This window comes from Meleagris gallopavo, chromosome 1 (assembly GCF_905368555.1).
Source record: "Meleagris gallopavo chromosome 1, MGAL_WU_HG_1.1, whole genome shotgun sequence".
NCBI classification, from domain to species: domain Eukaryota; kingdom Metazoa; phylum Chordata; class Aves; order Galliformes; family Phasianidae; genus Meleagris; species Meleagris gallopavo.
Window position 1 is genome coordinate 57,875,417 of NC_139404.1, and position 17,512 is coordinate 57,892,928.

Sequence of the window (17,512 nt, forward strand, 5' to 3'; positions counted from 1 at the left end):
TGGAAAATTAGCAGATTTGAAGAAAGCATCTATTATTGCGAGGAACCATTTCTTACTTTTCCTTTTTGAGTCTGATCAGGTTAAGGTTTCCCTCAGCATATTCACTCTGCCTCCTGTGTCCTTTTTTATCCTTTCCATCCATTTCATTTCCTTCTTTTTCAGAGAAATGAGTGAAACTACCATGCTGTGGTAATACATTGTTCACTCTATTTGTCTGTTGGATCTTTGCACATACCTATTCTGTTGTCGCTGTCTGTTTCAGATGTAAGCTCTTAGGGAAAGGAAATAATTAACATTTCATTTTGCCAAAATGACTAGCACAGTGATAGATTGCTACTTATCTTAGACACATCCCATTCCTTTTCATTTGCTTGGAATATAAAAGTATACAGATATTTGTCTGCTTTAGTAGCTTTTTAAGAAGCAAATATAATGGTGACAAACATAATGATGATGAAGTTGACAACAATAATAATAACTGTAACAAGATCAGACTTTAAATGGTGATTCTTCACATGCAACTCAAATGAATCTTCTCGCTAAATTTTAGTAATGCCAATTTTACTGCAGCCCAAAGAGAACTTATAATCCTCTAAACATATATTGAACATCTAGCACTGAGTTTTCTTTTCCTTTTTATTTATAGTTGCATCACTCCTGTGCTGAATTCAATTGTCCTCATAATGATACACCTGCCTGTTCCATCTAATTGTTAGCTTCCATCTGAAAAAAATACTTTTCTTTCCCCACTTTCTCCCAGATCCTCCCCCCATTCTTGTATAAAATTAGTATGAGTATAAAATTAGTTTCACATATCTGCTACGAGTTCTCTACACAATCTTCTGATTTTTTATTTTTTTCCTCTCATTTTGGACTTGTTCTTCCTTTATCTCTTTTACAAAATTCTTGAATTTTTTACTACATAAGTTGCTCCTAATTCTGCCCTAGGTCCCATTGTATGTCAGCTCTTATGGAAGGATTTTAAGTAGCTTCATGTTTCTGCTCAGTCTTTCATTCAAACTAAAATGCATTTTAAAATCAAGGCAAGAAATATCATTTTTACAGTTCTCTTTCTTTTGCCATCACATTTTGCTCTGATCCTAATAGTCAGATTTGTTTGAAGTTGGTTTACTAAGTTTGTGTTAATATTTTCATACTATTTTGTGTTAATATTTTGAATTCATCTTGGTTCTCTTTCTTTTTTGAGTTGCAGTACCCACAAAATTCTCTCTGATTTATTGCCTGTTCTTTATCTTTAAATTTCTGCAGTATTAATTTAAGATGAGGTGTTTGAGAGATTTTAATTTCCCACATACTAAAAGAAATGTATATTTGCAAATCTAAAAGACATCTTTTTTCAGTATTGTGAGAAAGTAAAGTCTTCAGGTATCGGATAGTTCTCCTGTGGTCTGGAATAAGATTTCATACCCACCATAGATCACAGCAGTAGTGTTCTCTTTTTCTGCAATTATTATTTATATTATCGATTGAGGATTTGCAATAGCTAGCCTCTCTATCAACTACAATGCACTTACCTAGAACCATCTTGCCTTGAAGTTAGATGACAAGGTAACAGCAAGATCTATGGAGGCCCAGAGAAGTAATGCACATGCACAAGGAAGATATATTTCCAGAAAAGAAATCTTTCAGATGGAAACTGGTAGCAGAACACCATTGGTACCTGTGAACACTAAGGTGCCAGAAAGACACCACTATAACCTTCTGATTCTCTCTTACCTTGCGTGTCATTTAACTCTGTGCACAGATGGCCATTAAGGGCTTGCTTCAACCTCAACTGAATCAGTGGAAGAGCCTGTTGACTTAACAATGAATGACCTAGATTTTTATATTATAAATATTTATGAAAGTACAACTCTAATCATTCATAATTTTCACCACAATTTAATGATTAATAAGGCTGAAATATAGTTATGGTGGAGAGTTTTGAATAAATATGTTCAGATAACTGATGGGGGGAAACTACTTATGATCAAATTGCCAAAATTTATTGTTTGAATTAAATACTACTTTTCTAAAAGAGTGGTCAAGCACTGGAATGGGCTGCCCAGGGAAGTGGTGGAGTCACCAACACTGGAGGTGTTCAAGGAATGGTTGGATTTTATGTTAGAGGACATGGTTTAGTGAGTACTGTTGGTGATAGGTGGATGGTTGAACTGGATGATCTTGAAGGTGTTTTCCAACCCTGGTGATTCTGTGATTTTGTGATTCTGTGAATATCAATAATGCATGATGAAAAATATTCTTTCATTTACTTTCAAAATGAATTAATAAAAGGAAGATTTTTTTCAGGACCAGTATAATTTGTTTTCTGACATTAATCATTTTAATGACCTAGAACATTCTGAAAACTTATTTTGATGTCCCTAACTAGTAGTGAGGCCATCTAATTAAAGAAATAAACATCCAAAGCTTAAGGTGAACATATTGTGAGATAATTTTAGAAGTACAGGAACAAATTAGCTAAAGATGTGGCCCACGGATTGACTGGATTGTCAGGAAGAATACATAGCGTTTGGAAGACTTCTTCACAGAGAATAGGGGCAAGAGAAGCCACCTCAGGTCCAAGTGTATGGAGAACTAAAACAATTTCATGTTAGACAGAATAAGCAGAGAAACCACTAATCCAAACCTAAAATAATCAAGCTTAGGTTTTCAAGGTATACAGATTGTTTACAACAATTCTGTATAACCCAGGAACAGAGAAGTTAAAAGACTAACTTAGGAAGTCCTTGCTTTTAGAGACTCAAAGCTCCCAGATGAACTAGATATCCATGGGAAATTTTGTCTCCCAGCATACTCACCTCCAGATGGCCTAAGGATTTCTCATATACTCAAGCACTGGCTGTCTTATTTCTAAAGCACTTAGACAATACTGCACCCAGCATCAGAGCGATTCAATGTCAGTGTTGAATGGAAAGGGGATTAACTGCAAGAGATATTGGATGGTTTGAGTTCAACACCGTTTTCTTTTGAGACCTCAAATATATCAGTGTAATATCTTATTTGTTTAGTTTGTTGATGGCACATATGATGTTAACACTGGATGGTACATCTAGTCAAGAAAAGGCATCACTTTGTATTATACGGAAAAAGATGAAATAAAAAATAGAATATACTTATAAGCAAATAAGTAACAACTTCCATCAGCAGTGGGTGACTTACCATTCCCATTTGGATGATTCTTTTTAATAGAATAAAGTAGGTTGGAATATTAATAACTTATGAAGCATAATTAAGATGAAATGCCATTACGAAGGTGTTACTTATGGGGGCACTAAATGCTTTGATGCTAAATTCCCCTTGTGATAAATGCAAAGTAATGGTCAGAGATTGATTTATGCAGCCATCAGTCAGCAAAGAGGTTGAAATTTCCTTTGGTAATAATGGTGATTGAAATAGGTCAGATTTTAACCCCTTCTATGTTATTTTTCCAAAGCCTTTCATATATGTACCTTCCAAAATGTATTACTGAAATGCCTGTAGCAAAAAATCCTCACAATTACTTTATCTGAATGGATTAAGATGATGCTTTTTTTCTTAATGCACTCACATTAAGTAAGCTTAATTTGAAAGGGACATTAAAGCCCACCCAATTCCAACCCCCCTGCTAAAAGCAGGGCTCACCAGATCAAGTGCCTAGGGCCCCATCAAACCTGGCCTTCAGCACCTGCAGGGATAGGACAACCACAGCTTCTCTGGGCAGCCTACACCAGAGCTTCACTGCCCTCTAAGAATTTCTACCTATTATAGCCAAAACCAGAAGTTCCCTTCAAATGTAACAGGTTGTAACAGGTAGTAATGACTTCTTCCTGTTGAAATAGGAGAAAAAGCACATGGCTGAGTTACTATAGTTTCTCTGGGTGGCCTTTAAGTTAAACACAGACCTTTTGTGTTTGCGGCATTGTTAAGACAGGTACAGGCCAGAAGAGAAGCAGTACTCTGGGAGCAGAGAAAGAATCCTGTCTGGAGGTTTTGCAGGTTAAACTAAATGTAGTTTTGCCATCTGTTCCAGTGTGTAAACAGATTAGTGGTGTCATGCTTTTTATCTGGATCAGCTCATTTCTCCCCCATTAAGTCACTGATATACTATGTAAATCCAGCTGTTTTGACTAATTTGAATTTAAAACAAATCTTATCTCACTAGGCCACGCAGGCAAAAGTGATAAAGGAGAGTATTTTTCCTGTCCTGCGATTAACATTTCATATCCTCTATCTACAACAAATTATCCATTCGGATTCTCCTGTTGCTGTATTTCACCGCTCTCAGGCAATTGGTGTACTAGTAGAAATTAATGCAAACACAGAACATTTGAGATACTGTGGTGTCATATCTGGACCTTAAGAATAGATCTGCAGAAGAGGGGGCAGAATCTTTCCACAGACTTAAATATGCAATTTATTCAATTTTATACGGTGACTGTAATAAGCAAATAACATTTTTTGCTACTGGTCTGAGCACAGCCAACTCCGTCCTGATTAGTAGTGTGATTTATGTTAATAGTCCCTAAAGAAACAAGTTATCCTTCTTACTCACTGTGACAGTTTGACATTGCGCTTATGAAAACCTATTTAATCAACTGACTGAATACTGAATATCCTCTTTTTTTTTTTTTTTTGCAACTGACTAGCACAGCAGGAAGTAGAATGCCCAAAGTACTATTCTATTTGATTCACTAGACAAAAAATCTTAAGCATTCTTAAGGCTTACATTGCATTTCTAGGTATGCCTTTAAAAATTAATCAGAAACCATTAGACAAGGTTAGGAATTTTGTGATGTTGACACAGGAAATTTCAGAAAACTCATTCACTCTGATTGGCTTGATGTGTCAGCACAATGAAGATATACCACAAGATGATAGGAGCAATACAGAAATGTCATTAGGAAAGAGGCAAGCATCCTCCAAACACCTTTTCCAACTGATCTTGGTAAGCAATCTGAGTTCAGCTTGGTTGTCCTTCCCTATACACTTTGAATACTGTCATCACAATCTACAGAAGCAGATTTCCCTTATGAAAATCAATTCTCAGGGTTGAATTACTATGTTACTTTGTCTTTCATTATGAAAGTCACATCAAATTTCTTTCTAGGTCGGTTTTGAGACAATTTTCTGAATTTCTTCTTATTCTTGCAGCAATGGAGTGATGTCTCTTCATTGTTCAGCCTGAAAGAAATAGAAAAGGAAGTTGTACACCTAGAAATTTTTAACTTAGCCAAGTAAAGGAACACATCTTCTTTCCAGAAACATGCTTCATACATCTTCAACTACCGTCAGATGACTCCTCTTTGCTAAGGATTTTGGATGTTTGTTGTTTTTTTATTCTGCAATTTTATGATGATATTTAATGAACCCAAATACAAATAGATTAATGATAACTCTATTCTGATAAAATCTGGCATTTTGTGATGATAATTCAGCCCAAAGAGGAAGTCATTTCCCACTGAAAAATGGATAATTTTGATTCTGATTTCTTTGGAGGGATTATTCCTTTTTACAAATGGCAGCAGGTAAAATTTCCTTTCAAGAAATCCTGATATCCATTTACTTTCCACTGAACTGAATGCAATCTAAGTCTTTAACAGAATGAAACTGTCAACTTTCCCCATCACAAGGGTTGCCCATAGAGATTGAGCAATTTATTAAAGACTGTTGTCCTTAGATAACTGTGAACACTCGATGTAATTATGTCATTTTGCAGCAATCACCTTGATGGTGTACTGGAGCACTTAGACATGCAGACTCACCTACAGAGATGTGTCTTTTTTCTATCTATCATTCTGTATTCTCTCAACACCACAAGATATTCAGCATAGCTATTTCTCTCATGAGTACTCTCAGAGGGTCAGATTTTCATTTCCTCTAAAGCACTATGAAGGGACTGTATAGAAGAATTCAGAAACAGACTTACTGGAAATTTCTGACATCTTAGGGAAAAAGGAAGAAAAATAAAAATATAAAAAGATAGAAAAAGTTATACATGCAGTTTTTTTGGAGAGATAAGCAGAGTCAATTACGAAAGATAAGAACATTTCTTGTAGGTGTAGATGAGGGATAAAGGAACTCAGATGAGATACATCCTGGTTAACAGAAGGGCTGGGTACAGAAAAGTTGTATCAGACCTATTGAGGACAAAAGATTTTCTAGTCATAAAAATCGTAAGGAATCTCTTATTATTCAAGCCAGCATGAGTAAAAACAAGAAGGGTTAATTAACAAGAAAAGAAAATAGCCATTATGGTTTCTAGTTTTGTATTTTTGTACGTGTACATGATTTTCTCTGCTTTTCAGACACATATTTGCATTATTATGAGATGATAAGTAAGGTAGCGAGGGAATGATTAATTAGGAAAGTGATAATGACTTTATGTACGTCTCATCAATGAGTTGTATTCAAATTAATCAGATATATTAATAATGGCAAATAACTAATCGCAAGCAAATTCTAGTTAATTGCCTACCAAACCACAATTTTCAAGATATTTCAGACTCAGTCAATGTACTGTAGTTATTTCATTAATGTTTTCTTTTCATTATTCCCCCTGCTTACAACTTTAATTTTGAAGGACTTCTCTTCTTCCATTCCCCACTTCACAAAATGAAGAAGTATCTCTTAAGATCAGATGCATAAACTTTACACAAAAAGGCTGTGGCAAATCAAGTTCAAATAAGATTTTCTTGTAAGTGTTCTTACCTACCAATTTACCATTATCTGTTTCTTCTACAGTATTAATCACCCCTTTCCTTTTTGTACAGACAGACTGAGGCTGGAAAGATCTTTTATGTATATTTTTTTTGCAGCAGGTTCTTTTCATCAGCTGTAAAATCCCTTCTTAAAGGGAATCAACGAAGATAAATTCAGTGGCATCAAGACTCTACTTATACAACCTTGAACATACTGTTGTAGAAATTCAAGTGTAAGAAATTTTCTCCTCCTTTCCAATATGGTTCCTATTAATACCCTTCAGGGAAGCAGAGGAAAGATCATAATGACACCTAATTCTCTATTTGAAACACTTTGCTACAGACTATATCTGAAATAGAGTTATATAACTAAAAGTTTTTAGATATTATCATAGTCTCTGGATCAATGTTGTCTTTGAATACATGTACTAGTTTAGCAATAGCCAAAGCAATATACTTCCCAGTGTTTCCTGAATAGACCCTATAGGTCTGCTTTATACTGCAGTTGCTGTTCCTGTTCTTTGCAAGGGGTGCTGGATATCCAGTTTCATTTCAGTCTGACAGCAGATCCACATTCCAGTGCCAATCAGGTGCCAGTCCTACACTTGTGAGAATAAGAACTGACCTGAGAGGAATAAGATTCATAGAGAAGTGAATTCTAGCATTAAAACCGGAACTTGTGGTTCTGTCCTTTCACCTATACAGTGAATCAGCAGTGCTAAATACTCTAAACACTCACTTGGTGAAAGGACATAATCTAGTAGCTCTGTGGATGCAAATCGGGATGGTCTGGGAAGCATCTTTGACAGTCACTATGGAAAGCTAAGCTTAGACATTGAGCCTGCAATAATTCTCCCATCTCTTAAAAGACAAAGTTGTTACACTTTTGACAAGAGAAGAACACAAGAAAAATAGGTGACATTTCCCCTCAATATAATCCTGATGGACTCCTAAAGTGCAGCCAATTGTGCTTTTTCATACACTTTGGCATGCTGTTAGACGGCAGGATGACAAGAAAATGATGAATTTGGCTACTTGATCAATCAGTGGGAGATTACGTTGGTCCACCTTTAGCCTAGTGACATGACTGCTCCTGGCTCTTAGTGACAGTTATTAGATACCTTATTGATGAGGGGAACTCAAGCTCTGTTTGAAGGTAACAAAAACTACTAACTTCTCTTGCATCAAAACTCATTTGCTGCTTACCTCCAAGTCTGCACTAAATGTGTATCCCTGCTACATTATCTGCTTTTCTTTCTGGATAAATAGTTACTTTTCAGTTTTTCATTTGTATATTTGATCGGATCATGGAATATCCTGACTTGGAATGGACTCAGTGATCATCAGGTCCAAACCCTGACTCCACACAGCACTACTCAAAAATCAGACCATATGTCTGAGATCAATATCCAAATACTTCTTGAACTCTGAAGAACCTTTTCCTGATATCCAACCTGACCCTCCCCTGGCACAGTTCCATGCCCTTTCCTCAGGTTCTATTGCTGTCACCAGAGAGCAGAGATCAGTGCTGCCCCTCTGTTCCTTTCATGGAGAGCAGTAGGCTGCCATGAGGCCTCCCCTCAGCCTCCTCTGCTCCAAGCTGAAATAATCCAAGGGACCTCATCCACTCTGTATACATCTTCCCTCCTAAACCCTTCACCATCTTCATAGACCACCTCTGAACACTCTCTAATAGTTTTATGCCCTTTTTGTATTCTGGTGCACAAGTTGAGGTTGCACCAGTACAGTGTGGAAAAGGACAATCCCTTCCCTTGCCCAGCAGGCAGTGCTAGTCCTGATGCACCCCACAATATGGTTGGCCTTCCTCACTTCCTGGGCACAGTGCTGACTTCATGTTCAACTTGCTGTCAACCAGGACCCCCAGATCATTTTCAGTGGGGCTGCTCTCCAGTCTCACATCCCCCCAGTCTGTATATATTGAGAGGGTGTTCTAAGGAAATACATATTTATCTTTCCCCTGAGTGGAAAACAAAAACACAAATGTGTGTAGTACATACATTCTTCTTTTCTGGGACAGGTACCTGGAACCATTTTAAGAATGAACATACTTTTACTATACAGTGAAATAATTGTGTGATGAATAAATGCAGTATAATTGCTAGGTACTACTTCTTGACAGCTGTAGCTGTGACATAAAGGATTTAATACTGGTTGGTAACCAAGAAGGAGAACCAGCATTATCTCAGAGTTGACTAACAAGCTTTCATGCAGTGTGGAAAAAGTTCTCTAAGATTTTCAGTGATGTAAGGAGATTATCACCAACCTTAGAGTAACCTCCCAGACTTAGCTCAGTGGTGCTACCATTATTATCTTTACTCAAAAGCTGGGCCAAAAACTCAGTCTGTAACTCTCTTTCCATTGTCTGCTTGTGTTCAGAGATGCTATCGTGACACACATCCTTGGAAGAAAGCTTGCTCTTCAGTGAAGTCAGAAGAACATACTGAATGAAACTGGACTTTGTTAAAGTGAGGATAACCAAAGATTACTATATTATGTGATATTAATTTTAATTAGAAGCAAAATATGGGTTTCTTTTATCAAAATCTCCAGTGCAGTAGTCTGTGGAAAGTATTAAAATCAATTCCCAAATTAAGGCTTTATTTGGCTGTGGAGTTTAAGAAATAATGATGCATGAAATTGATTATAGTCACCCTATCATGCTATCAGATCATTTTTTTTTGCACTATTTTATTTTTCATCAGAAGAAAGAGCAACAAAGAAGTGAAGAGCTAATGGCCACTTTCATAACAGCTGTTCTGAATGGTTTAAATCCTTGCACTCTTCAGGTCAGTGTTTTGAACACAATTTAACTTGGAGCCAGCTCTTGTTCAATGAAAATGTTCTGAGAAAACCACAGGAAGGATGTGCTAAGAGTGAGATTAATCAATCCTGCCATAATTTATCGTGATAAAGAACTGGCAATTGATATTATCGTCATCATGTCATTATTATTGTATTATTATTTATAAATATTATTTTTTAATTATACTCATTGCTTGGATTTGTTTGTTTGTTTGTTTTAATAACACTCAAGACATTCTTCCATTCCCTGCAATATTTTCACAGAGAGCATTTATAAGAAAAGAGTGAGGATGCTTGAGGGGAATTATTTCTTTAGGCAAATAGGCCTAGATGGTTCATATGCAATATGCAATATGATACCTAATGCCCTTATTTATGCTCCAGTTCCAACTGAATCAATTGTTTTATTCATCCATTAGGGAGCTTTGATGAAGGTGCATCAAATTCCAACTATGCTGTATTTGTTTCCTCCTTTTATTGACAAAATTTTCTCACAGACTGTGTTTGTTTTAGTCTTGTGTTAGTTGTACTCTATCACCCATTACCCTTAAGTTTCTTTGTCCATAATTTTGAAGAAACACTATAGAAAACATTTTTTTCCCTGCCACAGACATCTCTTTCCAGATTTGCTATGGTACAGAACTCTGGTCTGTAACATACTGCCCTCATATTCTACTGATCTACCCTGACTACCAGTAAGATGTGAGCTACACTGTTTTCTTTCTGCGATAGAAGAAGGAGGAGAAAGGAAGGACAAGGGCAAGATTATTCTCCTACTGTAGGAGAGCAAGAATAGGTGCAGGTCAGGCTGAAATTCCAGAGGACATCCATAAGGGGAAGAAATTTTTCTTCCTTTTGTGGCTAGGAAGGAAAAGAGGAGAACAGCTATTTATTTTGGCTGCAGGGCTTACTCCTGCAAAAGTAGCAAACATCTTCTACTACACCCATGCATCTCCTTTTGTAGAAAACACATCAGCAACACACAACAGAGAGTAATAGTTAGCATGGTGCCTGGACCATAAAGACCCATTGGTCAGTCATATTCAGATTTTCATGGATGGAACCTACTTTTCATATTACCTTCACTTTAGCATGGTAGAGATTCCAGAATAACAGGTGATACAGGGCTATTATTGTGATTGCTTATTTCTCAAGAGCCTCTCTGTTCCTCAGGAAGAAGGGTACCATTCATATTACTGGAGTCCTCAAAAAAAGCCAAAGTTAGTGAACTTAGTGCAAAGTAGTATAATAAATCTTTAGTTATATTCCAATAGTGCAGGAAATATTCTCTGTGTTTCTGTGTCTAGCTGCATTTCTAGTACAAGACAAAAGCATTGGAAAGGCCCAAATTGTTTGGTAACTAATAAATAAATAATACTTTACAAGATGTTCTGAAAGTGAATCTTTTGTGGGAGTTGTGCTGACAGAGACCTGAAAACCAATCAGGGGATGTAATGACAAGTAATTAAGGAGCAAAGTATGAAAGACACAGTGTCTGCCAAAAAGCAACAAACAAACAAAGAGCTGGAGCATTGTTAATCAGTGATTTCTATTAGAGTACAAGATACGGGAATTCATTCAAGGAAAACAAATTTGACTTTATCCAGATAAAGCAGCTATCGTTGTTGGATGGGCTTCTTTTTTCCTATTTTCTCTGAATAATTCTTGAAAAAATGTGAGAAAAGCCAAGTCACAATAGTGTTTTCTTATGTGACATTTACTCCTTCTCTTTCTCCACAGAGGAAAATAGGAGTTTGTGCATTATGCACTTTGTTGCAAGAGTTACCTTACAAAAACTCTTCACTTAAGATTACATGGAATTAGTAGTAATCAATCTCAACTAAGGCAAGTCATTTCATCATTAGTAGGTCACTAATATATAGTTGCTCTATTCAAAATGACAATTCCAGATATAATATTAGGCTTACGTAGAACATGAGTGCCAATTCTGTCTTCCTCATTTTACCAGAAAACCTATGCTTTTTGGAAGGCTATACAGAGCTGACCATTTTTTACATGAAGTAGACATTTTCTTTTAAGAGAGGCAATAGATCAAAGTGAACATGCAAAAACCTTCCTGTTCTTATTGGCCTACAATCTTATGAATAACAGGGTAATCAGGTACATCTTGTATAGCTAAGGTGCACATTAGAAACTTCCAATAGAGGGTCTTGTAAGAAAGCCATCAGAGCAGCATGACAGAATAGATCAAAACTGTCAGTTCTTTGTACTGTACTACTTTTTTTTTTTTTTTTTCCCATTAAGAACCCCATAACAATTAACTGCAAACAGATGGGTTATTAGCAGTCTCTGACAGTTTTAATTTTTGTTAATTCCCTTGCAGCCAGTGATTTATATCAATCTCAAGGAGGATATAAGGAATCTTATATAAATAGCATAAAACAGAATACAAAGGAGACGCCACTGAGTTGGTCCAGAGGGCACCAGAGTATTCACCATTGTGGAGTAACAGATTTAGCTGATGTGATGATTTGGAGAATCACCTTATACAGTAGCAGTGAAAAGATATGAATGCTTCAGTCCAGGTTCACAGTGACAATTAGCACCTCGTATCTTACTGAAATAGATGGTATGTAAATACTCTCAAGTATTTGTGAATCTAATCCAATACATCTTTTTCAAGCAGTCATTACTATTTATTTGTTTAAGTACATTGCCACTCTCCCTCTGTTATCTAACATTTAGTTTATGATTACAAAGGCTATGCCTGTTTGCAAATAATACAGACCAATAGGAACAGATTTGTGGAGCTGAAAACAAAGTCTAGGTGAATTATTCTGAGGAGATGCTTCATACGAGATGCAGAAAGAAACACATGGGACTTAATGGCCATAGCAGCAGGGGTGCATTAAATTTTCTCCTGAATGCATGATCCAATTTAATTTTATCCAAAAGGAATCAGATTTGTGTGCTCTGAGACTTCTCCATGGTGTAAACCAGAGCAGAGTCTGTGGAGACAATTAGGAGATTCTCTTCCAAAATGCACGCCCGATCTCCACTGCAACTCAAAAATAATGTAAATATTCCTTAGAACATCAACATATGTCATAAATTTATGTAAAGATGAGGTGGGTCTGGCATCAATCCACATATACTGGATGATGAACAAACTCTTACTAGGGAGAAGATGGCTTATGAAGGATCACTTGGCTATGGTAAGCACATTGCATAGCAGGAGTGGGGTTTTCTGCTGAGGCTTTCCCAGAAGTTACATGACAGAGGGACTTCAAACGTAAGTCGTCCATTTGCATGCTTCAGCAGCTTTGATCAGGTAAAGCAGACAGATTGCTGTCTTGAGCCCTACAGGCAGCAGGGATACCTCTGCAAGTGCCTCCTGTGTTCTTTCCACTGGCTGAGCTAGTCAGAAGGAAGACAAGTAGGAGTATAAGAAAGGAGATGGGATGAAAAGATCAGTTGGTGTGCTTCCTTTATAAGGATAGGCAAGGGGTGCACTTAAATGCCAAGTAACTTTGTGCTGGCTGTTCACAACAGTTCATAATTGCATTTGCTTCTGTCTCACACCTCCCACCTTGAAATGCCAGATTCCTGGGGAGCTGTGTTTTCTCCTGAGGGAGAACATGCTGAAGAAGCATGGAGTGGAACCACAGAAGCTCAGGAGCCACAGAAGTTCAGGATACAATAGGCCAATTACTGCCTCCTGTTCCAGTTCCCTAAGAAGATCATGAGCAGCCAGTCCGTACTGTAAGTCATAAGTCCTGTCCAAGAGCAGACAGAACAGGATGGATCTTCCTCAGAACCTGGAAACTTAACAGACATGAAAGATGAAATGGATGAATTCCTATGCACCAATCTTATTTGTAGCAACATGGAAAAGCTTGAAGAGATTGATTATAGATAGCTCAAACATATGCAGCAAGGAAATATTGCGAGAACATTCCTTGGCATTGTTTGACTGAAATGAATGGATACTGACAGCTTTGCTTTACTTCTTTTCCAGTGTATTTACTGGTACAACCATGTCAATTTACTGAGCAGACTATTTCTGTATCTATGTATGTAGGGCCCTCCTTTTACAACAGTGGACAAGCTACTCAATTTTCCTGACAACTGTAAGTCCCAAAGTTATACATCCTTAGCTTTTCTCCTAATAGGTTCTCCTGTTATAGGAATGCAGCTCACAGTACCCCAGAAGCAGTTCCTTGATAGAGAAAATGACTGAATACCAGTATCTTTTAAGTGTATGCTATTTTATCACAAGTTCAGAATATTAAAGATTGCATCCATATTCAATTCACAACTTCTCGATCTTGCAGGTTTCTATACGATTTACATCTGTTTATTAAACTGATTTAAAAAGTCCTTTCACCTATTTTAATCTCAATTGAGACTTGTTGTTTGCAACTTCAGGTAGCATATTTCAGGAGACTCTATTTGGTATAAGCTCTTTCAGAAATGTAAACATGATAGAAAGTATTTTGATCAAAATACATTTAATGCTCTCCATATAGCTAAATTGATCTGAGACTCTGTGCTTTAACTCCTAATTCACCCCTCAGCAGGGGCTCTCAGTTCGGGTCTTCTTCAGACCATCACCCAACTTGCAGTGCTTGCTAGAGAAGCTTGAAAGTAAACTGTGAAGAAGCCAAGTCTTATTGAAGGTGAAAACAAAACTGAAATGACAGCTTTGTTAGTGCATGAAAGAGAAGTCTTATGACTTACTTTTAGTTTATGTCTTTGCATTTTATTTTCTAACTGGAGCAAATAATCCTATTTTTAAAGCAAAGAATACACATTAGGAATAGCTCTGTTTGATTTCATGAACAAACTCATCGAATCCAGTATTTTTCTCTGTAACTCGTTCTGCGGACCGTTTTTTTTTTTTTTCTGACAAAGGAAAAGTAATTTAGATTTGTTAATTTAGGAAATGTGTATTATTCATATAACCTAAATTAAAAGATTTTTTTTCTTTTTACTCATGTTCACATAGATATGCTTATTTTAACACACAACGCTCATTTACACACGACAGCTAAATGAAGTAAGCACTATTTTAATTGCCAATAAATTTTTTCTCGTGTAACACAACAAATAAGTACAATTACATGAGGCAGAGCCAGGCAATTCAGTTAGTGCCCCATACTGATGTTTTTTTCATTTATCTGAAGGTAGACCAAGACCAGTATCAGACATCCAGAGGTTACTTTGACCAAGGCTACCATGACTTTCCGCTATATGATTACTTTGCATAAAAAGTTAGACTGAGTTAGAAATAGTGCTTTCACCAGAGCTATTAATTATTTCCAGAGTGGATCATTACATATAGCACTTTTAGACCCAAACATGTCTCAACTTTAAACTAAAATCTCCTAGAAAACACACAGCTTCTCTTCCCATTTTAACTCTCTCCTGCCCAGAAATTAATTTCCCATTCATCTACCTACACGCACACTAATTACACCAGACTAAGGAAAGAAAATAAGGGTAGATGATGACAAAGTGACTTTTTTTTTTTTTTTTTTTTTTTTTGTCTTTCTCTTGGAAGGTATCTTGATAACTTAATCTTTTGTATTAAATAATGCTTCAGGAAGATGAAAAATCTTCTTCACCATGTATCAGATTTGAACATATGCCTACACTAGTGAAAGACTTTCCTCTTTAGTCTGTTGCAGGCTTTGTTGCTGCCTGTGTTACTGACTGTACCCACATCACACGAAAGAGGTATCCAGCCTCCCACCAGTTGTCATAACGTGCTTCATACCTGATGGTCAGCCAGCCCTCCATCCTCAAAGGCAAGGCCACATCTGCTGCTCTTGGCTATGGGAAGACGTGTTCCTGCACAGCCTCTGACAGTTCCTTCAGGTTTGTCACACAGCAGAGAGCCATGAGATCCATTCAGAAAGCAGCTGTGGATGCATAGCTGAGAGACAAGTCTTGGCAGCATGAGGACAGACAAGCATTAACATGACTGAAAAACCTTTACACACAATCTGACTTGCATACCATAGATTCACTACAGGGGCAGAGCTAACTTAAGTCTTGACCAGGAATGTTTTACCCTTGGGAGAACCATCCGTCTTGTGAGCCAGGTGAAAACAAAATTAGATTTTGCTGAAAGGAGAAAGAGGAAAGGCAAGGAAAGGCAAGGAAAGGCAAGGAAAGGCAAGGAAAGGCAAGGAAAGGCAAAGGAAAGGCAAAGGAAAGAAGAAGGCAAGGCAAGGCAAGGCAAGGCAAGGCAAGGCAAGGCAAGAAAAGAAAAGAGAAGAAAAGAGAAGAAAAGAGAAGAAAAGAGAAGAGAAGAGAAGAGAAGAAAAGAAGAAGAGAAGAGAAGAAAAGAGAAGAAAGAAAGAGAAAGAAAAGAGAAGAAAAGAAAAGAGAAGAGAAGAAAAGAGAAGAAAAGAAAAGAGAAGAAAGGAAAGAGAAGAGAAGGAAAGGAAAGGAAAGGAAGAGAAAGGAAAGGAAAGGAAAGAGAAAGGAAAGGGAAAGGAAAGGAAAGGAAAGGAAAGGAAAGGAAAGGAAAGGAAAGGAAAGGAAAGGAAAGGAAAGGAAAGGAAAGGAAAGGAAAGGAAAGGAAAGGAAAGGAAAGGAAAGGAAAGGAAAGGAAAGGAAAGGAAAGGAAAGGAAAGGAAAGGAAAGGAAAGGAAAGGAAAGGAAAGAGAAAGGAAAGGAAAGGAAAGGAAAGGAAAGGAAAGGAAAGGAAAGGAAAGGAAAGGAAAGGAAAGGAAAGGAAAGGAAAGGAAAGGAAAGGAAAGGAAAGGAAAGGAAAGGAAAGAGAAAGGAAAGGAAAGGAAAGGAAAGGAAAGGAAAGGAAAGAGAGAAGAAAGGAAAGGAAAGAAGAGAAGAAGAAGAAGAGAAGAAGAGAGAAGAAAAGAGAAGAAAAGAAAAGAGAAGAAAAGAAAAGAAAAGAAAAAAAGAAAAGAAAAGAAAAGAAAAGAAAAGAAAAGAAAGAAAAGAAAAGAAAAGAAAAGAAAAGAAAAGAAAAGAAAAGAAAAGAAAAGAAAAGAAAAGAAAAGAAAAGAAAAGAAAAGAAAAGAAAAGAAAAGAAAAGAAAAGAAAAGAAAAAAGAAAAAAAGGCTTTTTCTAGCAGAAGAAAATGTAATGTTGCTGTCATTTATTTGTCATAACAAAGAAAATCAATATGGGAAAAAAAGTTTCAAACAGGGAATTTAATTTAGGTGATGAAACAATAAAAACACTGAAAATATTTTTATCCATATGGAAATTGGAGGTGGCTTGCAATTGAATCAAGTAAGAAATTTAATTTAGATGAATAACATCTAATATGTATAACTTTACTTTTCATTGCACATCAAATCCTCATTCCTTAGCTATTTTGAATGTCCTGAAGATCTCCCTTCATGCATGGTATTTCTGACTCAACCCGTTTCTCTCCTGTATACCTACAGCCAAATTCACAACAGGGTAAACTGGTGGAGTTGGTTTTCAAAGTAAAGCTAATAGAGTGGTAGTGAAGGGTCTACCAAGACTGATTTTTGTGGGCTAGAAAACAGCTAAGCCTCATGCAGCCACTCACTCTCTTCCTGAATAGAACAGAGAAGAGAATCAGAAGGGCAATAAGAGAGAAAACTAAAGGGTTGAGATAAATACAGATTTCAATAAGTAAAGCAAAATAACTTTATTCACAACCATGTCTCAACAGGCAGATATTCTGCCATTTCCTGGAAAGCAGGGCTTCATCACATGTAATGGGTATACAGAAAGACAAATACCATAACTGAATGTTCCCCTTCTTTCCTCCCTCTTTCCCATGTCTTTTATTGCCGATTACATCATAATATTAATATATGGCACAGAACAGCCCTTTGGTCAGTTAAGGTCAGCTGTCCTGACTGTATCCCTTTCTAGTACCTTGTGGACCCTCAACCCACCATCTGGCAGGGCAGAGTGAGAAACAGAAGGCCTTAAGATTGTGTGAGCACTGTTTAGCGATAGCTACAACGCTGATTTGTTATCAGCACTGTTTTGGTCACAAATGCAAAAGATAGAGT